This window comes from Chinchilla lanigera, unplaced genomic scaffold (genome assembly GCF_000276665.1).
Source record: "Chinchilla lanigera isolate Chin_1 unplaced genomic scaffold, ChiLan1.0 scaffold00083, whole genome shotgun sequence".
Lineage (NCBI taxonomy): Eukaryota > Metazoa > Chordata > Mammalia > Rodentia > Chinchillidae > Chinchilla > Chinchilla lanigera.
In genome coordinates, this window is record NW_004955484.1 from 5,679,574 (window position 1) to 5,706,170 (window position 26,597).

At 47.8% G+C, this 26,597-nt stretch overlaps 1 protein-coding gene and 1 long non-coding RNA gene across 4 annotated transcripts in view; one reads left to right on the top strand and one right to left on the bottom strand.

The window, feature by feature from the left end:
• The window catches only part of Zfhx3 (zinc finger homeobox 3), a 276,123-nt gene that overhangs the window by 209,371 nt on the left and 40,155 nt on the right, over positions 1 to 26,597 (bottom strand). Inside the window, exons 1-2 of one of the 3 annotated variants that reach the window (XM_005403533.2) lie at positions 9,346 to 9,562; positions 7,867 to 7,931 (exon numbers count right to left, since the gene is read on the bottom strand). The exons of the other annotated variants lie outside the window; for them this stretch is intronic. The gene's annotated coding sequence lies outside the window, so the exon portion shown is untranslated. Of the gene's footprint in view, positions 1 to 7,866; positions 7,932 to 9,345; positions 9,563 to 26,597 lie in introns of those variants that run through there. 3 annotated transcript variants of the gene reach the window in all.
• Positions 24,537 to 26,597, top strand: part of LOC102020247 — a 9,791-nt gene continuing 7,730 nt past the window's right edge. Inside the window, exon 1 of the long non-coding RNA XR_263889.2 lies at positions 24,537 to 26,435. This is a non-coding gene — a long non-coding RNA (uncharacterized LOC102020247). The remainder of the gene's footprint in view (positions 26,436 to 26,597) is intronic.

Genomic DNA, 26,597 nt, shown 5'->3' on the forward strand with positions numbered 1-26,597 from the left:
TGATACTGGAGAGGGGGCTTCTGCACTGAACCTATCAAGTCTGGTTGTGTCCTGTCATATTATCTTCATCCTTAAGAGGCTGACCTCTCTCTTTTTCCTCTGGAGACTGAAGCTGGCCTCCCTCCTTTCCACACACTGAAGTCAGCTGTCCAACAATCTCTTCTGCACTCACCTAGCACGATCTTATTCTGAAAGCCACAGTTCTTGTTCAAAAATTATCCTCTTTCCTAGACAACCTCCCAAAATGCTCATTACCCAGCTTTGCCTGCACCCTGATATTTGTGCTAACTTTCCAGTTCCATGGCAACGTGGACCTGAGGCCTCACGCTCTGTTCCATCCCACTCTCGTCCTCACACTCCCTTAGATGCAGCCTTCCAAGCGTCCTCAAGGCAAGAAGAAAACAACAAAACACCCAGCATCTTTTTATCCTGCCTCAAGTCAGAGTTGAGATGAAACCCACTTGCGACTCTACAAAGCTGACCCTGGGAGGTGAGAACAGAGTGGCCAGTTCATCGCAGGAAGTGGCCTAATGCTGCTATAAGCACCAAGAACCAGTGAACTACACCCCACTCCCGCTTCATAGGGTCAAGAAAAAGGCCCTGAGGCACAGCATTAACTCCAAATCTTCCAACAGCATCAGCATGTCTGTGTGTGTGCACTTACACACACGTGCACGCGCATGTGTATGTGTGTACCTGCCTGTGTGCACGTGGGACACAAAGTTTACCACCCTCTCAGCTAGTCTGCACAAACACACCCTTCCTCACCACTGGCAAGGAAAACAAGGTGCCCGCTGGAGACACCAGCTAGATCCTCCACGTCCTGCCGTGTGGATGTATGTTCCCTGCCCAAACCTGCCTTCTGATTGAGCGACCCTGCTTTGCACCAATCCGTACTCTCAAATGAACATTCTCCCTTTCGTAGACCTTCCTTCTCCAAGGGCATGAACTGGAGTCGTGAGTCATCATTACATGCAGGAAGCAGTTCTCGATCCAAAGCCTGAGCTTGTTCCTAGAGCAATTTTTCAGGTCTCTCTCTGCTCTTCTCATACAAGGCACTCAGGGCTCACCTCCCCTCAAACATACACACATTACAGCCTTTTCAAGGGCTCTCCTTCTATCTACCCACTACTGAGACGGCTTTTTTGTTTAGCCAACTGGTAAGAAAATTGAGAGAACTGTCTGACATTTCTGGCAGGGCATAAATCCTTAACAAAAAATATACATATACATGTACATATACATATACATATACATATACATATACATATACCTTCCAGCTCTGCCTGAGTCCTATACTAAGACCTCTAACCTTTTGAAAGAGCTGTGTAGACATTCCATGGGAACCAACTATCACCATTCCTTATCATTGCTGAAAGGCAAAATCCACTTTACCCTGCAACTTCTCACATATATCTTTCACATCTTTGGTCTGAAAGCTGAGCATGTAAGAGAAAGAAAAAGAAACACCAGGAATGTTGGGAAGCCATTGTCACTATAATGAGATGCAGCAACAGCGTCCTACACTCCACGGAGGCACTAGGACACTTGGTTTAAATTTTTTGTTTAATATATACAATGAACCACATACAAAACTACATTGGTGGGACACTCCCTTGGTGATCACGACCAAATTATGAACCACATCAAGCAGAGGACTGTCCAGCAACACCATCAAGAGGGCTAAATGGCTATCGAGCTATAAAATAAAGACAGAGTTCTGACTTCTTATATGAAATTTTAAAGCGAAAGGTCTTCAATTTAAATTCTGAAAGAAAAACATCCTCACATAGTGTGTGAGGGTCAAGAACACCCTAACCCTATGGGACAGCTTCTGAAATACACAGCAATGGGAAATGTGGGAGCCATGGGGCAAACCACTGTATAACCGGTTGCCCTGGCCAGACCCATCATATTGACTTTAGCACTGTTTGTCTACTATGATTCAGTGAAAGTTACCGAAACTGAAATCAAGTGGAATTGATCAACTTAGGCTTCCAATGCTGAATCTTATTCAGCAACTCTTGAATGTCCTGTATCTTCTTGATATTTCCCATTCAAATATTTATTGGTACAAGGGTAAGGTCAGGCGCGGTTGCCAGTCCTTTTTCATGTCATCCTATTCAAATCTAACTAAAATGGAGGAAACATCACATAGCAGAAGGTCTCCCTACAATGCACACCCTCTCATTCCCTGATACCCTTCCATATCAGTGCCCTGCCTGTATATTTGGGTTCAAATTCATTTTTGAACCAACAGCCAAGTGATTCCCCCTGAGGCACTTAGGAGATAATCTCATCTACAAACTGTGACATGTCCCCAACCTGCATTCCCTACAGGGCAACTGCAATGATTAATAGCAGGGATACAGGCACAGAATCTTTGAAAAATAAACTTAGATTACTTTCGTGTTCTCCTCAGATGGACTTGGCACCTTTCCCTGATTCAGAGGCCTAAATCATGTGATCTTTTTTTTTTTTTTTTTTTTTTTGGTACTGGGAATTGAACTCAGGACCTTGCGCTTGCCAGGCAGGCACTTGTGCCACTGAGCTACATCCCTGGCCCTAAATTATGTGATACTGAGCAGATATGTAGTAGCTCAGTAAAAGGCAAGATAAATAGGACTGAGCACAGTGAACAAAGACAACCAAAGATATAGGGTCTGAGGTTCAGGGACAAGGGTCAGCCCAACCAAGGTCTCTGAGATCTCATCCTTTCGGTCATCCAACCAAAAGTCCCACAGTTGCCTTTGACTCTTCTTTCTCTCCTGTCCCATGTCCCTCTTTAAAAGATATCCAGCGGATCGGCACCTGAAGCAGGTTGAATTGACCAGCATCTTCCCAAAATCTATGTCTACTGGGAGCCTCAGAACATGACCTTATTTGGAAACAGAGTCCCTCGGGGGTATAATTAAATTATGATGAGATAGGGCTTTAGGGTGGGCCCTAATCATCAACAACTGGTGCCTCAGAAAAGGAGAGGGCACAGAGACACAAGCAAGGATGAAGGCTCCATAAAAACGGAGGCGGACACCAAGTGACACAACTCTAAGCCGAGGACTAGCAGCAGCCACTGTCAGCAGACGGGGCAAAGAATGATCCTCACCTGGAACCCATGGAGGACGCATGCCCTGCTGACACACTGATCTTGGACTCCTGGCCTCCACGACCGCTCTGAGAACAGGTCTCTGTTGTTTAAAGCCGCTCCATTTGTGATGGCGTGTTACAGCAGCCCCAGGAAACAAATATGCCACTTCTTAGCCTTGCACCTTGACCCGCCTGGCCTGCGCCACTTCTCACCTGCTTGGGTACAGTCATCTCCCTGAGGTCTCTTTAATTCTTCCCCTTGTCCCAGTGCAGCAGCTGGAGGGGCCTGCCTGAACCTGAGTCAGTCACTCCTGCAGACAAAATCCCGTTCCCAAAGCATGCAGCACACTCAGATCTGAGAGGAAATCCACAGAGCGGCCTCTGAGGTCCTACCCGCTGTGCCCCTTCCTCTGCACACACCCGCTCAAGCCACAGGGCCCCCTGCTGCTCCTCAGCCGCACCACATAGGCTCCCTCTCAGGGCTTTCACAGGAGCATTCCCTCTGTCCAGAACTCTCTTTCTACCTCACTTCCTCCCTCAAGTCTTTCTCAGATGCAGCCTTCCCGAAGGTCCTTCCTCAACGCTCCCTCCTACTTAACCTGCAAGCCCTGGTGCTCCTTCTCCACTGCCCTGAATATCACTCAGAAGACCCAATTTCACTATGTATATCGAGGGAGGTGAGACAGTGTGGACTTCATGAAATGGAGGAGTTTTCTCCTTTTGCCCCCACCGCAGTACCTCTAGCATTGAGTCTAGTGCTTGGCAAATGAGAAGCTCTCAAACTGAAGGTCAAGAGCAGGACGGAGCAGCAGAAAGGGAGGCCTGGCAGAAGCACTGACACTCGGAGTATCTGCGAGCTGTCAGGGGCAAGACTGCAGGTCCAGCAACAAGGGATCAAGGGGTGAGGGAGCCCTAACAAGGAAACTGGCAGCGCAACTGACTGATTCAGCTGGATTATTTTTTTAAGAGGTGCCAGGGATCAAACCCAGAGCCTTTTTCTTAGAAAGATGTGTGGGTGCATGCGTGCATGTTTTGCTGTGGATAAAACCCCAGGTCTTGCACAGACCAAGCACACACTCCACCTCTGAGTTATGCCCTGGCACTAGACTAGCTAAAGCTTCAAGTGGGCGGGGGGTGACACAGGGGGCCTGGCCTCTACCAGGTACCACCTCCTCTCCTCCTTGTAACCACCACCAGTGTCTCCAGGCTGCCACTTTTCCTTAGGTAATAGGAGGCAAAATCACCCCCACTGAGAGCCGCTGATGGCTTCAGTTCAATGCCAGCGCATATACAGCCGGCACAGTGGCACGTGCTGACAGAGCCAGGCAGGTAGCATGCCCGAACCAAGCTGGCCAGGTAAGAGGAAGTGGCAAGGTAAGAAGTGAAATGGTAACAAGAAAGGAGTGGGCCCCGGTGGCCTCAAAAGTACATGTCCCTGCCGAGAGGGGCCGTCACACTGTTCTGTTCCAGTTTCTAGAGTTCAGCTTTGGTTGTGTATCCTCACCCTCTGTTCCAGCCAGCCTTTGCCATGCAAACTCAAAATGGCAAAATTCCCTGATTTTTTTTTTTTGTAAAGAAAACGGCTCCATCCAGATTTTGGTGTAGAATAAACTGATCTTTAATATACAGAATAAGCTGATCAAAACATATCCACAGGTTAGGTTCTGCCTATAGACCACGGACTTCCCCGTCTCTGACACAAAAGCTGCCTGGAGGTAAAAGAGACATGGGAGGGGACACCCACGAGGACTGTGCTATAATAATTCAGGCACAAGGGGTCTGGAGTAGGCCTGTGAGGGTGAGGATATAAAACCAAGGCCGAACTCCAGAAACTCTAAAGATGAAGTAAGTGTGTCAGGGAATTCCCCAAATTTTGCCCTATAAGCCACAGTGCCAAAGTAACAGCTATTGGCTTTGGAGAGTCTCTTTAAAACCAAAATAAATACAATACTCAATTCTAGTAGGTACATGAGCTTGCACCTACATGATTCTAAGCCTGAAGCCCATCCTGGACAAAGCCAAGGTCTCCACATCTTTATGTTAGTCAGTAAACAGCCTCAGCACCAGGGTCACTCTCTACCCAATCCACCCAGACCACCAGGATGGAACAGCCCAGATATAACTAACCGCCCCAAGGAATCAGGTAGCATCACTGCTCTGAATATGAGTACCTCTTGCTGTCCCCAACAGCAGGGCCAATAGTCTCCTGGATTTCCTCTGATACAGGGCAGGAGGACAGCAGCTGTGCAGATCACAGACCTAGGAGCTGGGAGGTACCTTAAGCCACCCTTCAAGCTGGCTCTTTCACTTTATTTAAAAAGAAAATCCAGAAAAGGGTAACAGTGTGCATTCTAAAGCCTGATGGAATCAGAACTCTGGTCCATCACCCCACCAGATACTGTGTCATCTTGCCACTACCCCAACCAATCCCTGAGCCATGAGTAACCAAGAGAAAGAAGCTATGACAACACACACCACAAAGTCAATCAAAGGTAACATGGGCCCATCTACATTAAATCTTGATAAGAAGCAAAGGACTCAGGCTTCTGTGTCTGGACAAGACTTGCGGGGAGCAGGTAGGAGGGATGAACCAGCTTCTGTAAACTGGGCAGAGACCTTCCTTTAAGTGCTTGTGTCTTCCCAGAGAAAGACATCCTGTGACCAAAGCACGTATACATTATAATTAAATATCATGTAGTTCCAGAGCACATCACCAGGACAGTACTAAATAAACAGGTTTACTCCACATTCTGGCCCCCACTCAAGATCACTGGTGAAAAAGTAAAACCCACAGGACTGCCTAATCTCACTTCTACACAGTTTTGCTTTTCTTAGTAGGCAAGAAAAAAGCAGGGTCTTTTGACAGAGGAAATAAGAGACAGGTGAGCAGGCAAAGATGGGGGAAGGGAAGGGATGAAGAAGAGGCTGGACCAATCTCCCAGTTGAGGAGAAACTTCCAGATTGGAAGCAGACTCTATTAAATTGACGGCAGTCTCCACAAAGCCTTGCTATACACCACGAGCAAAGGCTTCTTCACTCCCCCTAGGGCTAGGTTTGACGCCATCCCACTTTGACAGCTGAAGTCTAATTCATCCTTCACCTGATCTCCAAGTGGTGGCTATAAACCAGCCCATGGAGGGCACATTAAAAGAACTGGAGGATTGGGGTCCCAAGACACAGATGAAGAGAAAAAAACTAAATTGCACCAGCATTCGCTTGGGCTAGAAGAGCCAACGGTAACCTTGGGCTGGTCACTCCTAGATCACTATGTATTAATAAGGTTCCACCTCTCAGACACAGGTTGTGATTTGTGAGCTAATTATTGGAGAAGAATCGAGGTCTAAAGGCATCTAAAGCACTTAGCTATGTAAAACACTACACGTCGAGCCGCCAGACGCTCTGCAGACCAACTCCACAGGAGTAGCTACAGGAGGAACAGAGGGTTCCGGAGTTCAATGTCTCCCAGAGCTGGGCACAGGGAGACTGCATCTTGAATGAGGTGCCACAGGAGGCTCTCTATTCCCCAACGCGACCTCCTCCTGGCCTTGACTGTTCCCCCAGACATGCACCCATCTCCTGGAGACAACACACTCCTCAGTGTCTCCCACATATGATTTCCTCATGTATCCACTCTAAGGAACTAACTTTTTATGAAGAGACCAGGAGAAAGTTCCCACATGCACAAAACACATACCCCACGGAGGAGCCAAGAGAGGGTCATTTAGCACATGTTGAAAGAAGACAAGATGGAGAGTGATTAGGAGAAGACAATGTCTTGTCAGCCATGAAAGTTAAATGGAAACATCTTCTCTGGGGCCACCCCAACCCTGCATCCTCCCTGACTGGGGGCAGCCACCATTCCAGAATGCACACGGGGGTGGGGGGGATCCCCAAAGTAGGAGAGGGGCCGAGGCAGGGGAGGGAGCACCATGGTGGTTTGCAGGAGTTCTACCTCTGGGAATGGATTTGATGTCAAGTGTCAGCAAGTAAATTGCTATTGGCTTCTCAATAAGCAGCAGTAGTGAGTTAAGTGTTTCCCCGTATTGTGCAGGCTCTCACGGACTCAATACGGCAGTATTGACAGCACAATCACACAGTAATCCAGGCTTCTCTAATACCTACACTTCCTCAATGAAAATACACTTTCTACTTGGACATCAGCCCATTAGCTTTGGGCTGGAATCTCTAGCCTCCCCCCTCCCCCCACCACCCCCAGCCATGCAACTGGCATCTGGCCCCCAAACGCCCTGGCCAAAGGGAACATCCCAGCCAGCAGATTGTCAGAGCCCAACCAAAAAGATAAACAGTCAGAGACCTACAGGAAAAGGCCTCCTCTCCCCATCTATAAATCACCGATGGGAAGGAAAGAAGTGATTCAACTCTTTAAGGATAAAAATCTCGGCAGTCACAGAGGAAAATTGATGTTCCTTTGCAAAGCGAAAGATGTTCACTCCAGGAAGATGCATGCCTTCAAGTTTTTACAAAGAAACTCAAACTTCGCTCTACTCAAAATAGTTACGCACCTTCCGCAGGGCTCGCACTTTTACACCAGGGGTTACATTCCCAAGAAGGAACATTCCCATGCCTAGTAGCCTCAAGATGAGTTTACAGCCCAGTCTACTGATCTAACACCGGGCACTTTGCAAGTGCAAGCTGTTTTTCAAAGCCATCCCTCATGCATTTTTACTTGACTTTCAGAACACCCTGGAATGGGCAGGGGACAAGACTGTATCACAGAGACCAATAAAACTGACGTGAAGGAGAAGTTATGTGACTTACCCAAGGTCACACAGCCAGTTAGGAGTAGCTTTGCAATCACAGCAGATTATGGGGTCCGCTGTTTTCTGTAAAGAGAGAGGTTCCTATTGGAGGCTTTGCTGGCTGTGTCTTCTCACTGCAACTGCTCAACTTTGCATGCTGCTGTGTGAAATCGCCAGAGACAAAACACAAATGGCCACATAAGACTGTTTGCCAGTAAATATTTATGAATGCAAATACGGATTTTGCATGTGTTCATGCACTACAAAAAAATTTTTTTCTCTTCCCCCACCATTTAAAAATGTAAAAACCACTCTTAATTCCTAGGCTACACAAAAACAAGGGTTGGGCCAAATCTGGGCTACAGGCTAGAGTTTGCCAATTCCAGACCACTGGAAAACTTTCAAATATCCAGAACACCACAAAGCAAAAAAAAAAAAAGATCAATCATGATCATTCTCAGGCTTGCCCAATTTTAACTTTCCAGTCCAATCAAAATTGCTTGATTCTCAAACACCAAACATAAAACTGAGGCCCAAGGTATTCAACAGTCAATACAGCTGCATGCCTGTAACACACAGGCATAGTGTTAAAACTTCAAAAGAAAGACTGCCCTTTTAATGGGAATTTCTGCACAAATTTCAAAGTAAAGAAACTTTCCATAAACACACGGTGTACAACCCAGCCACTGCTGGTTTAATACACTAACTGCAGAAAGTATTTCCAAATCCAGCATGGGCAGATTCCTTAAATACGTTGTAGGGGTGAGTAGAGCAACACCCTCCCTTCTTCCTTACCCTCCTCCCACTGAAAAAGAATTTGGGTCCATGCTCAGTAAGAAGAAATCTAGCCAGAAAGGGGTTAATGCCCTTCCAGGCTGGGATCTGATAAATGGCTGTGCAGAAAGCAGGTTCCCTCACTTTGAGATATGATGTCACTAACCTTTATTGATCCACTATCAGAGAACTTTGCTTATCTCTCTCCTGTGATATACTGCCCCTCCTGTGCTCAACTAGTGTTTAATACACTGCCGGGTGCCTCACCCTCCTCATCGCTCAACACTGTGGAGAGAGGCTGCCACGGGGGCAATATTTTACAGCCAGGCCTTGCCAGCTCCAGGCCTCCTAGAGACGGGAGTGAATACCCACCTCCCGCTCCTTCCGGGCAGCCAGGGTGACAGCTGGCCTACGGAGAACAGGCTGGGTGGGACACAGTCTCTCTGCAACTCTCCAGTATCTCTCTTTTTTAATCAGAGCTCCAGTTCTAAGGGTTCCCTCTTTTTTCCACCACCCCCACCATAAAAGAACAGCTATCAGACAACTATGCCCATGTGGGAATGTGTAAGCACCCCTAAGTCAGAACTCCTATAATGGGCTTCCTGTTTTTGCTTTTACATGAGCTCAAGACCTCAGTCCAGGAGGAGGTGGAAAACACTGCCCATCAGAGGGCTGGACAGTCACTCAAGAAAAATCACGCCAGGAAGAACGCCAGAGAACATACCCAGGTGTGGCCAGTGAGGCTCAGATTCCCGGAGATAACAGGGTCCCACTGCCTGGATGCGGTGCTGAGGCTCCCACACACAGGTTTCCCAACCAAGCCATCCGCACACTAGGCCTTGGGCACAGCATCTGCCACTCCCAGGGGTGGGGAGCAGCAACAATGGCCAACAGACAGTGATTGTTACAACTCAGGTTGCAGAGCAGCCGCTCCCTCCATCCTTACCAACCTCAACCCACCTCTCAAGCTCAGGTAATACCCCAGCTGCTGCCCCCCAGGACCCAGGACCCAGGACCCAGGGGCCAAGGCTCATCCCCGGGAACAGGGGCAGTAGGCCACCCAGGAAAAGCTAGCAAGCCCTTCCACTGCCCCCAGGCACCAAGAATTTGCCTAATTGAACATTAACAAGTTGCTACAATAAAGTTTCTCTGGTGTGAGCTAGAAACCTTTTCCGAGGCAGTAACAACAGAAGTCTTGTTACAAACCCGGCTCTCAAAGCTGGCTTCAGCCTCCACAGGTGTGAACAAGATTGAAACACCTCCTCCAATACAATGCAGTATAAACAAAGGAGAAAGTCAATCCCAACCTCCTGGGGTTTCTCCTTGTCTGACATCTTCTTCACTCACAGCCCAAAGGAGCCAAGGGAGCGCGTGGAGACACTGTCCTCTGGCCAGCCTCGGGGAGACCTTGGCAACCCCAGGCAGGCTTCCTTCTCCGCCTCAGCCAGGATAAGGGGAGGCCCTTCACTGCCTCACACCTCCTCCCAGCCCCACACTCTGCCAGTGATGTACCCCACTGGCCAGCTTCCCACCTAACCTGATCTGAACTCATTTTCCACTTCTCCCACTTGAGAGGTAAGGAGAGGAAGACGAGAGTGAGAGAAAGACCAGAATCTTCCTCTTGGACACAGCGTCCAAGCTACTCTTTCTTCTACAGCGGACAGGAGCCTCCTGATGCTTCCTTCCTCAGAATGCTGCAGAAGTGAAAGGACTCCGGGACTGGAGTCTTCATTAAAGAAAATATTTTTTGAGTGATGCCAGAGGTAGAAACACCTGAGAAGTGTGTATGTGTTAGACAAGAGAAGAATTATCCCTCCCATTGATTTTTTTGCTCTGGAGTATTACAGAGAATACAGCGTTTATCTGGAGATTTCTTCCCAAAGCCAGCCACATAAACAGGACTTGAAAGGAGCTTATCGGAGGAACAACTTGCTCACACCACCATCACCGGAAGTGGGAATCCCGGCAGGGAACTCTGAAAGCCCCACTGTTTCTGTGTGGACCTGGGGCAGCTGTTATTACTCCACTTCGAACAAGTGAGAGAGAGAGAGGACTGCCATAGGGAAGACCATGGGCAAAAGTCAGAAGGGACACAGAAATTAACCCTCCCTCCCTCATTCTTCTGCTCTGGTGAGAGTACAAAACAACACAACTAAAAAAAAAAAAAAATCATGCTCATACACCCACTTCCAGTGCATCCTAGTTCTTCGCACATTTCTTCTTTTCTAAAACTCTTGGGCATGGTTTAGTTTTTTTGAGACATAAACACTAGTAACCCAGCTTTTAATCAAACCTCCATTTCTCTCCCAGTGCAACAGAAAGGCGGTCCACATTTTTTTAAGAAAGCGAAAGTCATAAAACATGCCCAAGATACTCAATACCAGCTACTGTCAACTTTCTCCACCTCCAATCTTGGAATCCATCCAAAGGGCAAGGGCAGTCTGCAGACTTGGTATAAAATGTACGTGACCACCATGATGGAATTTGTTTTCCAGCAATTTTGCCTAATGAACCTTGTAGCATGAAAACAGACTGCACACAAGGACATAAGCTGGCTCGTTTTCCTGCACACTCCCCCTTCTCCTACCAGATAGGCGAGGCAAGCAGCCCCTACCCCGTGGAAGGCAATCAGCCCCCTCCCAATAGCAACACAAAGGTTCAAAGGCTCAAGTCCTCCTTCCAGGTAGCTGGGAGGATGTAATTGGTGAGGCAGGAGATTAGAAATATTGGCAGCCTCTAAGTAAGACTTTAATTTACTGGCAGATCAATACAGCCGGGGTTATATTGGCAAAGTGTCTACAGCTCTATTGACTCATGCAATGCCTCTTATCAATTTATCAGAAATCTGGAAGCCAGAAGATATTGTTTGAAGGGAACGAGGGGGAAGAAAAGGAAGAAACAGGAAGTGCAAGGTAAGAGCCACAGCGAAGAGAAACTGGGGTCCCAGTGATGAACTTGGTGCAAAGAGTTTTAGACCGACGGGTCTCCTGCACAGGAGGCCAAGAGCACATGTTCAGTTACGGTGCCTCCCCTCAGCTTTCCTGCAGGATTCCATTTCCCATAAAACTGGTAAGGGGACAGAGGCTGGCAAAGCAGAAGTTGCTTGGAGGGAGCTGTTTGTTTTGTTCTTTATACAGCAATTCCTTCCATTGGGTTCAGTGAGACCTCTCTGAGTTGCACGAGGGTCACGAGTGCTCCCTTTTATTTATTTTTGCTTTCCACTGCGGCTCCACTCCACCTCACTCAGAATTCTTCATCTTCAACTTCCCTTTCACTAATCAATAAAAAGATTTTTTTAAGTAAAAGGGATATAATCCCATCATCCCAACACTCCCAGGTGGACACAAAGGGTCTATCAGACTAACAATGTCATTGGTCACAAGAAGGCGTGAAGAAAACATACTCAAGTCTTATAAATCATCACATAAGGATACGCAAGAGTTTCACAAATCATTAACGTTCAACTGAAAGGGTTTTGAAATATTCCAGGTCACCAACAACGAAAAAAAATTCGGGGGAAAATTAACACTTCATCAAACCTAACTGTCCATGTCAATGAAGCAAAGACACAGGAAGTTGCCAACTTCCCAAGTATTTCTATCTGATAACTCTAGGGGGCAGGTCGGAGAAGAAATTGAGGATCTGGAGCATTCCAATTATCAGGAGGCCAAAGGGGAAAGAGATTTTCCTTGGTATGGAGGAACCACAACCGGCTTTTGAGGATCCATTTTGGTCCCTGCCTCATACAACAAATTTCTGCTTAATTGCTGTTTTGCATTTCATTGAGACATCGAGTAAACAGTACTTAAGTGTTTCCAGACAAAAACAATAACTCACTAATGACTAAGGCACTGCTAATTAAAATGCCCCTGCTATGGCGTGACTGGACTCAGAGCCACCACAGTGAAGAGTGCAGGGCCTTGAACGCATGAACCAGAACACAATGGTGCAGGGTGACATGCTGCCCCTTCCTCTGCAGGTCACAGTGGCCCTCTGGCTGAAAAGCGGGGTGGCCCTTTCAGGAACTGAGGACAGGGGTGTGGCACCCAGCGGGAGGGGTGGCACGGGGAGTGAAGGCACTGAAATTCCAGAGATCACCCACAGCCCAACAGAATGCACATTCTAGAAGCTTGCAGCACAGGGGCCTGATGCTGCCATCCAGACGTTATGAGTTTCTAAGACCCCCTAAAGAAAAAACAATGTGCCCCACGCTAGTGGGAGATAAAGCAAGGTGGCGTGCTAAGAACTGGTCAAACTGACACCCTCTTCTGGAGACCGCACTTTGAGGAGACCGCAAACTCCCGAGGGCTCCAACGCTTAAGCTCCCAATCACCCTTTCAAAATGAAGACTTCAGAAAGAGGGAAACAAAGGTGCGCTCTGCCACCTGGAATCCGCAGCGTTAGGGGATTCCACTAACGCAAGGGGCAACTTCCCCAGTGCAAGTGCGCCCGACCAAGACGGGGAACCAAAAAACTCTTCCTCCTCAAACAAGAGATCAAAATAGCTGACTTCCCCTGGACAGAAGATGTCTTCTTCTGCACCCTAAAACTGTGAGTCCTACAGAGGGAGCCTTGCAACACCGCTGTTGAAAGCTAAGGAGATTTAAAAAGAAAAAAATTAGAAAAGAAAAAGAAAAAGGAGGCCTCAGGAATCCTGAAGCTGGAAAAGGTCTCTCTCTTCCTCTCTGGCAGGTTAAAGACCTGCTAGTTAGCACCAGGAGGGGGTGGAGAAAAGTCATTGAAACCACAGGGGCCTAATACCCATTTGTATTCACACTCAGACCCTTTAGGGATGTAAAATCGGAGAGGATGAACTGTTTACATTCACCTAATGCTCAAGTAAACAAATCAGAGCTAGCACTGAGGGGTTTCCGGGCAGGGCTGGGGCAGGGCTGTGACAGCCCTTTCGGGGTAAAGGTACTGCAGGGTGAAGAAAGGGGACAGTCACTTTTCAGTGTGGGACACACAAGCTGTGCTCTCTTTCTCCACTCACTCCGTTGCCCCTCACAGGACCTCCTTGACTCCAGCGCCGGGGGTGGGGGATTGGGGGGGGATCTTCATTCTTATCCACTGGAGCCAAAGAAAACTCCAGTCCTCTCTGGGGCCAGCAGCAGGGTACCGAGGAGGGGCTGGAGGGCTTCTCAGGGGCCCCCGCCCGTGCATGCATTCTAAACCACAAGCCCAACACAGAGAAGCATGCCTCTAGGCCTGAATGCCACCAGATACCACCCTGCCCTGCCTACTCAGGGGCTTCTAGCCATGATAGCACTTCTGCACAACCCATAATGACCTTAGAGATCCTCTCCTAGAACAGTAAGGAAAGGGGTTAAATTCAGCCCAGGGTCTGACTGAGGAAGAAATCCACACCCACCCCTAGGCACTTCCAGGAGTTAGTCCTCAACAACTATTGTTATTCAAGAACTCCTTATTAAAAGAGTTCCCACTCCCTCTCCTTCCTTCCCAAAGCTCCCCAGCACCATCGGGTCTTGGCCCAAGTGAACTAGAGCTGTTTGATGTCCGGGTGCAAGGCCTGATCGCATCCTCTACAACGAGAACAGTTTCAACTTGACTGGGGGGAAGGGGGGTGGGTTGTGGCACTCCTTTTAAATGCAGATTTGAACTTTTCACCCGGGGTCAGACAGCTGTGACGCCTGTCCCCAGCAGAGGCGGGGCTTCCACCTCACACTTTCACGGTTTTTTTCCTGCCAGCCCAGGAAGCCAGCCTGTTAAAGGAATTAGATACCTCCCCTCCCTAAAAACCCCAATCCACACCTACTTCTCAGTTTAGCAGAGGTACAAATCCCACCAGCCTCCCAAACAAGGCCCTTGGACAGACAGAGGCTGGCTGGGTGCCCTGGGAGCAGGAATGGCCAAGGAAAATTGTTCTTATCACACGCATTGTCTACAGAACGTGAAGATCAATAGTGAGGAGACACCAGCCTTAACGTCACTCTGAAGGCAGCATGCTCCGCAGGACCCAATTCACAGTTGCTCTTTCTGCTGAAAGCCAGGGACTCTGTTTTGCTAACAACTGTGATGGTAGTGGGACTGAAGTCACCTCGCTTTGGGAAGAAGTTCCTTCTTGGGGAACAAGCAAAAATTTAAAAAGTATCGATAGAATATTAACAACCTCATAAAAAATACAAGTTGGGCTTGGAAGTATACCTCAGTGGTAGACCATTTGCCTAGCATGCAAGAGGGCCTGAGTTCAACTCCCCGTGCCACACATACACACAAAGCCTAAACTGGACTCCATACCTTTATGTCATCCTCCTAGGCAAAGCCACGTGTGACTTGTCCTTATTGCCTTTGTCCCTCTGTTGTCCTCCAACCAGAAAAGCCCACCAGCCCTAGACAAGGGAAAGAGGTTGTTTCCACCCCATGGTATCAGAATAATGAGAGAAGCCAGAAATCCAAATAAACACCAGGAGGAGAAGAGAAGCGGGTTCCTGTTGGGACCTCACCAACAGCAGCTCTTCCTCCTCCCACTGAACAGTCCGGGGGCCTCTCAAGGAAGTCCCCTCCACACAGCACACCATGCAGGTCCTGGGCCACCAGCCTGGCATCAGGGGATGCCAGCACAGTGTGGAGTAAGGGCCGCACTAACTGTCTGGCCTCCATTATCACTCCAATCCCGCCACATGGCCTGCTAAGGAGAGGCTGAAAGGACAGTTTCTAGCAGCCCCATGCATTTCTGTTCATGTACGATTTCTGCCACATTTATAAGGCAGCAAGGCTGTGGTGATAAACACACCAGAACTCACACACATGAGCAGTCTTCCCTGCTGCCACTGTGGTACTCCCACTTGGGACAAGCTTTGGAAGCCAGGTAAACCCCTCCACAGTCCACCTGGATGCCAGGAAGCAGCCGACAAAACACCTGCCCGCACCAGCATCCATTCCTGCCTCCTAACAATCCCAAGTGGATTGGGTTGAGACACAACCTGTTCCCCAGAACCCCAGTAAGTGGAAGCAGCTGGTGAGGGGATGTCTTCATGTACTGAAAGGGTCAGGGCAGGTCTCTAAGTCCAGAGCAGCATGGTCCAGTAGGCAGCCACCAACCCACTGTGGCTGCTGAGCCTATGAAATGCGGCTAGGGGGTAAGAATAAAATACGCATAGGGTTTCAAAGACGTGGCTCCAATACAAGGATCTCATGAACAGTTTTCATTTGCTGATTCTTTGTCTAAATGATAACATTTTAAACATACTGAACAAAATAAAATACATTATTGAAGTTAATTCCACCAGTTTCTGCTTAACTCTTGAATGTGGCTCCTGGAAAACTTGACGTTACCTAAGTGGTTTGCTCTGTATTTCAACTGGGCAGCCAGGTCCTAGAACCTCTGCCAGTCTTCCATCTTCAGAACCAGGGAGGAGAAAATGTTCTTGGAAGTGGCCGAGAGGGATTTTTCTTGACTATCTTGACCACCAACCTAAAGCTACAATATACTGACTCCCAAGTGATACTTCTAATTGGCTCAGTAATCTGAATATCCAGACTATGAGTACTATATGAATTAAGAAAAAAAAAAAGGGGGGGCGGTCAGATGTGCAACCAAATTGGACCAGCTGGAGTGGAGCAGCAATTCTAAAATATTAACAACTGCTTCTGGGCCCCATGGCATGCTTTTAAAAATACAATGAACAGTTGTTTATCGTGGTTTAATAGGAGGATTACCCAAGGCAAGACCTATCCTCTTCTCCAGCTTGATTTGTACTATCTAGAGCAGAGCACCCCTTTTAACTCCCCTCCCTGAGCGAGTGCCTAGCAGGAGCTTGGTGTAACACACACACACACACACACACACACACACACACACACACACACACACAGGTACACGAAGTGGAAAGGGAAGGTGGGGGAGGCATAGACATCACAGATGAGGCCCCTTTCCCATTAGAAAGAGCCTATTCTACCACAAGGGATCACAGGCCAGTCTCATTTCTCTATGTAAATGAACTTTTTAGCTACCTCCTCAAAGAAGAAAAGCTGCACAGATGCGTTCAGCCCATCCTGGGGCACACAATTACAGCCATTTGCATTCCTCCAGCAGCAGGATTAGCACAGGAATGCGCTCTGCAGCTTTGTGGGGGGAAAAAAAGAGTTTAAGAAGAAGGGGTGGGGGAATCCACTCTGGTCGGGCCACCCCAAGCCCTAGGAGACACTTCCACGTGGAGAGCCGGAAAGTGGAAATAACTCCTGCCTGGCCTTTCTAAAGAGGGAGAGATTGAAAGGCGAGGAGGGCAGAGGCTGGAGAAGGAGAGGGAGGAGGAGGGACAGGAGCAGGCGAGGGGCCCGGAGAGGAGGGAGAAGGAGGGGGCTAGTGTATTAGGTGAACTGCCCCTCCTGGCACTTTGATCCCCTCCGTCCCAGTCCTTCCTTTGGTCCGTCGCTAGGAGAAACCAACTTCTCTCCTTGGGTTAATCAAAACCAAATTACTCAGGAATGTGGCAGGACAGGTCTGAGCTTCCAGGTCCCTTTGTCTTAGAGGATTTAAAATGAAAAAAATAATTTTTCTTAAAAGCAGATGGCAGCAGCTTACAGAATAGTGTGAAGGGTCTGCAGTAACCTATGGCTATATCCTCCGCTCTCCAAATAAATAAATAACCACAAACTTTCTGCTCCACTCTATCAACAAAGAAGTTACTTCTATAGATTAAGCCCAAAGATCGGAAGAACTTTCATGTTATCCTACTGTCCTGCAGGTAAAAGACCCCAACAATTATTCTGTGTCAACCTACAAATAAGAAACAATGTAGACTTAAGTGAGGTCTAAATGTCACATCCAAAGTCTGTGCAAGCTCAAAACTCACTCTACTTTTCCCAAAAGCGAAGTCTAAGAGTATATTTTCAGTGTCAGGCTCCTTCTAGGAATACTGGGATAGGGAGATGATTATCCAGTCGATACTCAAAGGCATTAATGGAATTCCACCATGCCTTGGTAAAATTCTGGGCCTTTCCGACTTAGAAGGCAGGCAGCTTTTCTAGAGTGACACAGGGTAGGGATAAAGATCCCAGTGGGTGCCACGAGATACCACTGTTCATCTCTTTTCCAGACAAAAACTAGGACCTCACCACCCAAAGCCGTGCTATTTCCTAGGACAGTGCGTTGAGTGTGCTGACCAGGTGGCCTGGAAGTTTCGATAAGTAAAGACGTCACAGAAAAAGGGGGACCTCAGGGATGAAAGAAACTCAGGGCGGCCGCAGAGCTACTTTAAGGCCTCCATACCACCTCCCTAGCGCAGATTTTGGGCAGGCTTATGGTACTGTTCAAGACGGGGACCTGCACCCCAAGCTCCTGGCAATTCTAGAGTGTAGAACCCTAGTGCATCTTATCATTAGAAACGCTGAAGTCTGGCACATCCCAGAGCACCCAGTAGCAGAAATATGAACAGCTCTTTGTGTATCACAAAATGCTGTTATGCTTCACTAAAAACCCACCAAAACCTCCGTTCTACCCCCTCCCCCAAAAAGATAAAATAAACAACAGAGTACTACCAGTTAAGCTACAGAGCCTGGACTCCAAAGATAAAGTGAGGCCAGCACACAGCAGTGACTACCAGCTGGCCATAAATTGTAACTGGCCCCAGGCATGCGGTTATCTGGGAGGTTGCACTAAAGTAACTTTTAAAATACTCTTCACCTTATCTGTAGGCCCAGTCAAACACACACATACATCACCCTCTTAGATCTCAACCATTAGTATTCCATTTAGACTTTCCAAAACAAGGTCATCCCAGTAGGCCCTTCCCCTATTTCCGGTCACAGCTGCGGACTTTCACCCCCCTGTCCAACAAGAGAGACCTTGTACACCCGAAGCATTAGTCTGTGCAGTGTGGTGTCTGTGGAGTCCTCGGAATATTTACCCTCTTCCAGGCTGGGCCCAGGGTGCTGCCCAGAGGGCCTCCCCCGTGGAGGAGGGGGAGCTTCCCAGAGATTAGAGCCCCAGCTCCCTGGGCCTCAGCCCCAGACCACAGCTGTGCAGCCAAGGCTCTACTGTTGAGGGAATAAACACAAAGAAAAAAAGGGAGGGGAAAAAACCTTTGCAGAAAATGACCTGACTTCATGCTAGAAAGGACCAGAGTCATCCTAGAGGAGAAATGTCCAACATGGTGGCCACCCCCCACCAAGGGCTGTGGAGTGGCCAATTCCAAGCATGGGGAGAATAATGTCACAGTAAAACTATGCATAAAATTTGTGTCTTTTAACTTAGCTCCACAAGTTTCTTTACTCTTTAAATGAGTATCTACCAGCAAATACACACTTCCACATGGGGCTTGCACTGTGTGGGGCAGCAGGCTAGAGGGGGGAAAAGGTTACCACCCCAAAAGCTGGCCCACTGTAGGGTGCCCTGAAAGGGAAGAGTCCTGATCTTTATTCCCTAAGAAGACCACCACAAAATTAAGCAAACTGTAACATCCCATTATCAGATGGATCGAATCAGAAATTCCGAGAGGTTGCTCAACTCACACAGAGACTCACGCTGCAGAGGGCAGAGCTGACGTGAAGGAGGGGCTGGGAACCTGTCATCTTTTATCCAGGAGGAACAGGTGCAACCTTTATCCCCGTGGTTCTCAGCCAGGCAAGTTCAGCTCCCCAGGCAACTCCTAGAGGCAGTTTTGATTCTCATGGGGTGGGGGTGTAATCGGCATCAAGAGGCGCAGGCAGGGACCCTACACACGCGGCCCACTCCCCCAACAGGGAACCCCCATAAATGTCAACACAACCAGGAAACTAGGTCTGAGGTCCACTCAGATTTCCAGGATAGGGCAGGAGGGAACAGCCTCCGGGTCTCAAAACTGGTAACAAACTTTAGTGACCTAAACAATGCAGGGACATAATATTAAATTGAAAGTTATAACCACTTTCTCAGAAGAGTAGGGACTGAGTGTGAAGGACTGGTATGTCTGGACAGCTGTTTGTCACAGCAGCTGGGAAAAATGGGATTCAAAGCTCGGAGCACGTGAGCTAGGCACACTCACATGTACCAGGTGCCTCTCCTGCAGTGTTGGAATTGGCCAGCCACTGGCACACCCAGTTCGCCAATGTCTGACCATGCGGCGAGGCCCAGGTTCCTGAGACAGTCAACGGAGCAGTGAAGGAGCTGGGACCAGGCCTACAGGTACAAGAAGGTTACAGAGCAACTGACAGAAGAGGCAAAGATGGCAAGAATGCGGGGCTGAATGAGAACAGGCCAGCCAGACTGGGAGGCAATGCAGGAGGGGGTAGGAGGAGGCACATGATAATTAACTCAGCAAGTTGATAGTATTTGCATATAAATGCTTCCACAAATCACTACAAACAAGCCAGGACAAGTCAGGCCTATTAGCATATACAAGCCAGCCCGGGAAGTCCTCTCTAGGTGGGTCATTGAGTGGGCTGCTCACTTAGAAGGCTGTCTGCCAGCTTGGGAGGGGGGCATGTGGTTCCAAGGCTGGGGAGCGCTGGGGAGGACAGGGGACACTGTCACTACTACAGACCCTTGCACCCCTGATCACAGTTGCAAGATGTCAAAAAGGGCTGGCTTTATTACTAGCCCAGAGGGGAAAGCAGAAGAAATGCTGGACCTCTGCACTGATTTCTAACAGGCTTTTGGGAAATGAAAGGTAGCGGAGGCTGTCAACAGGAACCAAATAGAAAAAAGACAAGATGAGACCTAACTCAGTGGAGAGGTCACCCAAAATTGCTAAGTCCCATGAAGCTCTGTTTTCTATTTCGCTGCATTCCCACTACAGAGGAGAAGTACATAGCATGCCCATTTCACAGATGAAATAAATGAGGCTCAGATATATTAAGTGACTGTTTCAAAGTCAAACAGCTTCAGCTCAGCAGTGCGAGCCACCAGGAGTCCCTGTCTCAAGAGATAATTCACAAATGGCACTCCGTTCCTGAACTAGGGCCTTCTCTGAGGAAAACCATCCCTTCCCCGCAGCCATTAAGAAGTTTGCAGCAGGACTTCTGGTCATCCAGCTTCTCCATTGTCTAGACAATGCAAGTTAGTTTCCTACAGCAAGGGCAAAATACATTGCAAGTCTTTTCCTAAATGTTGTAAAAGTTCTGTGCTTTCCACCAGAGATACCTGTTGAAAGAATATGGAGCTTAACTTCCTCTTTGAAAAAGGAATGAGGCAGCAGTCGGGGTGGGGGGACACCCTAACATTTTCACTTCTGCCAGCCTTTACCTGGAACTACGCTTCACAAGTGGGTAAAATACTATCTTCAGAAAAGGTTAGCGACCTGGGCCCACAAAACACATGCTCACAGAGTCAGGTGCACACACTGAAGGGCTTCAAGAATACCCGTCTCCCGGCAATGACTGTCTATCAAATAAAAGAAAGTGACACCATTGGAGAACCTGGCAAAACAGACATGGCAGTTAAAAGCTGCTGCTTTAGGAGTGACATCAACCCCCTAACACACATGCTGAAATCAACGGGCCTCTTGCTTATGTGTCCAGAAGTTGACTTGACACTTTAACAAGGATACAGATATTCCACAGAGAAATAGTGGAGCTGTTACAAGGAAAGCAAAATCCACTCCCCCGACCAGCCAAATGTACATTAAGAACCAAGGCCCTGAGCCAAAGTGCATTTTAGGAAGCAGTGCCTGAAACGGTGGAAGAGGCTTGCATTGTTTCTTGAGCAGTTAAGAAAAATTGTTTAAAAAAAAAAAAAAGTTGCTGAGAAGCAGAAAAAAGCACCCACGTGTTCTTTAGCATATTTCCACTGGACAAAGTTGTCAGGAAGAGCAAAGAGGTCCAAAATAGGCCACTCAGAGACTGTAAGTGTGGGAAGCAAATAAGTTCATGTCTGCACATACATGCTTTTTTATAGACTTCCGGGAGCATATGCGCTTTTAAAAAAAGAGCTTTTTAGACAGCAAAAGGCGACTTCTGTATTTGAACAGGCACTTATAGGACTTTGGGGGCTTCAAGGCTGAAATGAGATACTGAATTAAGCCCCACCCGCAGTCTTTTCCACACTCAGCTCATCTGACTTCAACCCATTCTCTGATCAGGAGGAAGCTCAAATGAGAAGACACATGTGCACTCCAGACTGAAACAATACTAAAATGCAGAGCCTATGATGGACACGCACAGGGACGGGTTATCAAAATCTAGCTCAACCAATACTCTCAGAACATGTCACATTCCTGGATAGAGTCAGGAACAACCAAAAAACAAGCAAAACTCCTCTTCTGCCTACCTCAAAGTTCAGCCCTTCTTATCAGTTAAGGAGCCCCACTGCCCCTTCCCAGTCTCCTGCCCCCGTGATGCTCAACCACCCCTGGTCACCTACTCAAGTACTCAACCCTACTCTTTAACACCTCTCTCCCCAATATACAAAGAATAGGAGGTCTAGGCAGTGAGCAACTGCTGCCTCCAAAAGTACGGGGGCAGGGGTCTCACTCCCAGATCAAAGGTTTGTAGTCAAAATCACTTTCAGGACAGTGCATGAAATCAGCCTCATATGAAAATTCCACTGTCTTTTCACTGGGCCCCATGGAGCCAGTTCTCCCAGTTCCAGCTGGAATCTCCTTGATGACTGAAGATACTCCGTACATTCCTAACTGTTGCCCCAAAAAGCCTACTTGAGATTAAAGTCAAGATGATCATTTAAGAGAGGAGCCAACCAGCCGCAGCCAGAAAGGGCAGGGGGTGGGAGGGTAGCACAGAGTTGGCTGACCTCACTCTGGTCTTTCCTGGAAGCTTTAGACCTGACACCAGCGAAGGGAAAGCAGGGGACAAATCTGAGAAGCAAAATTCAGAGTGGGCAGCTGAGCCACTTAGACCCTCCCCAGGACAGAGACCAGTTAAGGCCCCTCTGGAGGTAATATCACCACCCCTACCCCATTAATATTCAGGATGACAAGCAGCTTGGTAACCCTCTAGTGGTAAGGTAGCAGGGCCAGCCCAGAAGGCAGATAAAGCCCAGGCATTTTGCTTTAAAAAGGCCCTCACTAGGGTTAAAAACTAACAAAACAGAAGACCTGCGCTGAAATGATCAAATTTACCACCTCCTAAACTTTCTCTGTTTCCTTCTCCATTTTTATTTGCAACCTTTTTCTTGCAAAAGCAAGAAGTGCTAGGAATTAAGGGTAAAAGAAAGGCAGACATCAAAGAAAAAAATCACCTCTAAGTGTTACAAGCAGGGCAACTTCCTTAGGCAAAGAACTCTCTAGAAACACACTTGTCACTGCTAGACTACTGCCTTGTCCTCACCACCCTGTCCCCTGACCCAGTGAATGAAAATCAGGAGAAAAAAAAGAAATTCCCCTTGTGTCACTGCTTCTGAAGCAGTAACACAATGCTGCTGTCAACGGAGCTAAGCTTTGCTTTCCCTCTGTCCCCAGTTCCCTGTTCACAGAGGAGTCATTTACCATATTAACCGAAAAAAGGGAGGAAAAAAGCCCTCTAACATCTGATTGTCACTTCCCACATGTTCAAAGCGAACAGTCTGGCAGCCAACTTTAAATCATATAGAAAACAAATCTGACAGTTGTTGATTTGGTAGTTTTTCTCCTTAATCTGGATTTTGAAAGCAGCTTGCCAATGAGCCAAGATTTCTGCATAGGTCTCTCCCTTGGGGCAATTTGATGAAACCTTAACTTCTGTATGTTTGTTTCTCAATCTGAGTGACCTAAGGATGCAGGACACTGTGCTTTGGACAAAAACAAGCACCTTTAGGATCTGTGTGTCACTCTTGCAAAGGAATTCCCTTCCCTGGATTCTATTAAAACTGGTTTCCCATTTCCCCAGCCACAGTTTTTTAACTCGGGCAGAGGAGAGCGATTCTGAGCTGTGCTGGGATTTCTAACAATAACCATTACAACCAAATTTTCATCCCAGACCATGTGGATAACTCTATGAAGTTCACTGTAATGGAATCTGCCATCCTGTTGCGTTTTTATGGCAACACCCCCATTCTGGTTAATTACACCAGCCTTTGGAACCAGAGTACGCCAACAGGCCCAAACAGTACAGACATGTGCCAGGCTAACAGCAACAACCATTTTAATAACAAATAAAAGTATAAACCACAGCACAGGTTGTGCTTGCTGAGGCTGCTGCTGCGGAGCATCAGGTCCATTATCCCTGCAGCGCTGATGTGCACGAGATGGGGCTGGCACAAGCTTCTTTGGGCTAGCAACACCACTCCCCGCCGCAGGTCAAGGCTAAACCCCATGGGCTAAGAAAAAAATCTAGTTATTCTTCAAAAGTATACAACTGGCTTTGTCTTCAAGTAACAGAAGCAATTCCCTATACTTTTATAAAACGTTGCTTAGTCACTTAAATATTTATTTCTCTAAGATGAGACATCAGCAACTCTGTAATAAAAATAATTTCCTAAGTAAGAGTCTGCTTTGGGCCCTCAAGTATTCATTTCCAGGCTCTCACACTAACATATCAGAAGCCAAAAAGCCGCGGCCCCTAAAAGGTAACTAAAAAGGACCCAGCAACAATAAGAGATGTTGCCTGGAACACTTGTGACCAGAACTCAAGGATAAGCCAAACTGCCACCGGTCCTGGATGATACTTCCTAGCAGCCTGCAATCCCAGATCTGTTCTAATGAACTAACCACCCCTGGGTCACCCAAGGAGAGCCAGGCCCATCCTGGGAGTGTCTAGGAGCCATCATTTAAAGTCATGATGAAAACCGAAATCTTGCTTATTTTAGCTCCTTGCAACTGGGCAGTCCAACTGGCACTGAGTTTACACAGCAGTTAAATTCAATCCCAAAGCAGTAAGAAGGGAGACATTTCAATGTCCAGTTGGGATGAGCCAAACAGAGGCCTGCTCAGCAGAGTACAGTTTCCCCTGGGCCCTTTCCACCCTCCCTTCGCATTCATTTGAACAAATAAGAGACCAAAGTGAAGAAACCAAAATTAAGGTTTCAGGTGGTTGGAGAAACAGCTCAGATTTTTGTTCTTGTTGTGCCGAAACAGTTAGCAAGTATTTCTCAATGGGTTCCGTGTCAATCACAACTGTTTTCAGGAGAAATGGAAAACAGGAGCCTTCTATCCCATAGACAGTGTGGCCATTAAAAAAAAAAAAAAAGGAATTTTTTTTAAATTGGGAAAGTGACTCGTGTCATAAAGACAGAAGTCTTCCAGTTACTTGATTCCTTGTGATTCCAAAAAGACTGTTTTTAAAGTATAAAGTGCTTGCTTCTGCATCTGCCCTGTGTTGTTAAATAACACTTGTGTAATTAAATAAAAGACCAAGTGTGACCCCAGCCCTTTCTGAGAGGCACTTTACATGCTTTCTGAAAACTATGCTGGAAACCAGACAATCTCCTCAGTCCTGTAATTTAGGAAAGGGAAAGAGAAGAAGTTGTTCTTGGCCTTCATGGCCACACACCCTCTGAAAGGGCCCCCTCAGAACAGAATGAGTACAAATACAGGTGTGCAAACATCAGGTAGGCAGCTCTTCCCAAAGACCCAATTTTTGAAATCCGTAAGCGGTGGGGAGAGCCACGGTTTCCTGACACCCCTCACTCCCTGCCTCGGTTCCCCGCGTTTCATGAAACAGGCCTTCACTCCCTGCCTCGGCCTTTCTCGATCAGGTTACCTTGAAGGTGTATGTTTTCCTATCAAATGCAGTCTGGGCCACAGCACTCGGGCTTCCCTCTCCAGCCCAGCCTCCTGGAACTCACGACTTTTTTTTTTTTTTTTTTTCGGGTTTCCCTTGAAACCTATCCAGAAACCACAGCCATTAAAAGAACATGAAGGTTTGACACCTCCTGAATTTAGGAATGAGGGGACTCGAGGGGCCAACTCTGCAAACCTGCACCTGCTTCTTGGTGGCAAAGAAACACTTTCCCCAGCTAGGGTGAGCTTTAAATTATACTCTATTTATTTAGTGACTTGTCTCCAAGGATCTCAAAGCATGAGATGAAATAAGATGATGTGTAACTTTCTTGCTATCTACCTTCAAGGCTTAAGTTTGTTTTCCTTGCTTTGCCCCAGTGCATTCCACCAAGCAGGCCCCAGCTTAAGGAGGGGCCTTCCCTGGATGCCCAGGTGGGGCGTCTGACTGTCCCCTCTGAGGTTATCTATCAGTGGCTCTTAAAGAGCCTCCAAGGCCTGTTAAACGATACAGGTGGGGCGGGGGGGAGGAAGAGAGATGACCCTCCGGATCCACCTGCTCAGAAGTTTTCTTTAAACCAGTTTTAACACATTGCACGCCACTGCGCCGGCCAACTGCATCTGGGAATACACCGAGCACGCGGGGGCCGGAGCCTCAGCCCTGGAAGCATTTCCCCATGCTAGCGCAGGTGAGACCAAAGCAGAAAGGACCATTTTCCGGAGAGCTCCTTTCCCTTCAAGCCTACAAAGATGACTTTCGTCTTTATTTTTTTTTCCTGCCACTGATATACTTGGGCATTTCTCCCCTTCAGCAGGACAAAAAACATAGCTTTCCCTTTGCACTCCCTCCCCTGAGAAATAAAGCTGCTCTGGTTCTTCCAGAGTGAGAACAAACTAAAATTAGAGGGTGGACAGGATGATCGCCAAAGGTGCCCTCCAGCTCCAACACTCTGACTCTCCCTTTAATTACTGCACAACAGGCGCATTCTTCACATTGTTTCGAACTGACCAGGGACTTCTCTTTTGCTGAAAAGGGTGTATTTTTAGGTGAAGGAACCCAAACTTCTAAATGGCACCAGTAGCCTAAGTACTCAAAAAAAAGCAGGAACTAATCCAGGATAGGAATAAGGAGAGGAGGAGGCAGAGGAGGAAAGAAGGGAGGGAGGGCAAGCGGAAGGGAGGACTGCGCTCTGCGCCCAGCAGAATTTAGACACCCTCAGCCCAGGTAGGTTCCGACTGAGTCGAGGAGCTCAAGTACATCCAGCCTGCCCTTCCCCCACACGCCCCAAGAGAAGAAGTTGCGCCAGGACTCGCGGCACCTGCCTGCAGCGCGGCTAGGCCGGCTGCGCGAACCCGCGGCGGGCGGCGGGCGACGGGCGGCGGGCGG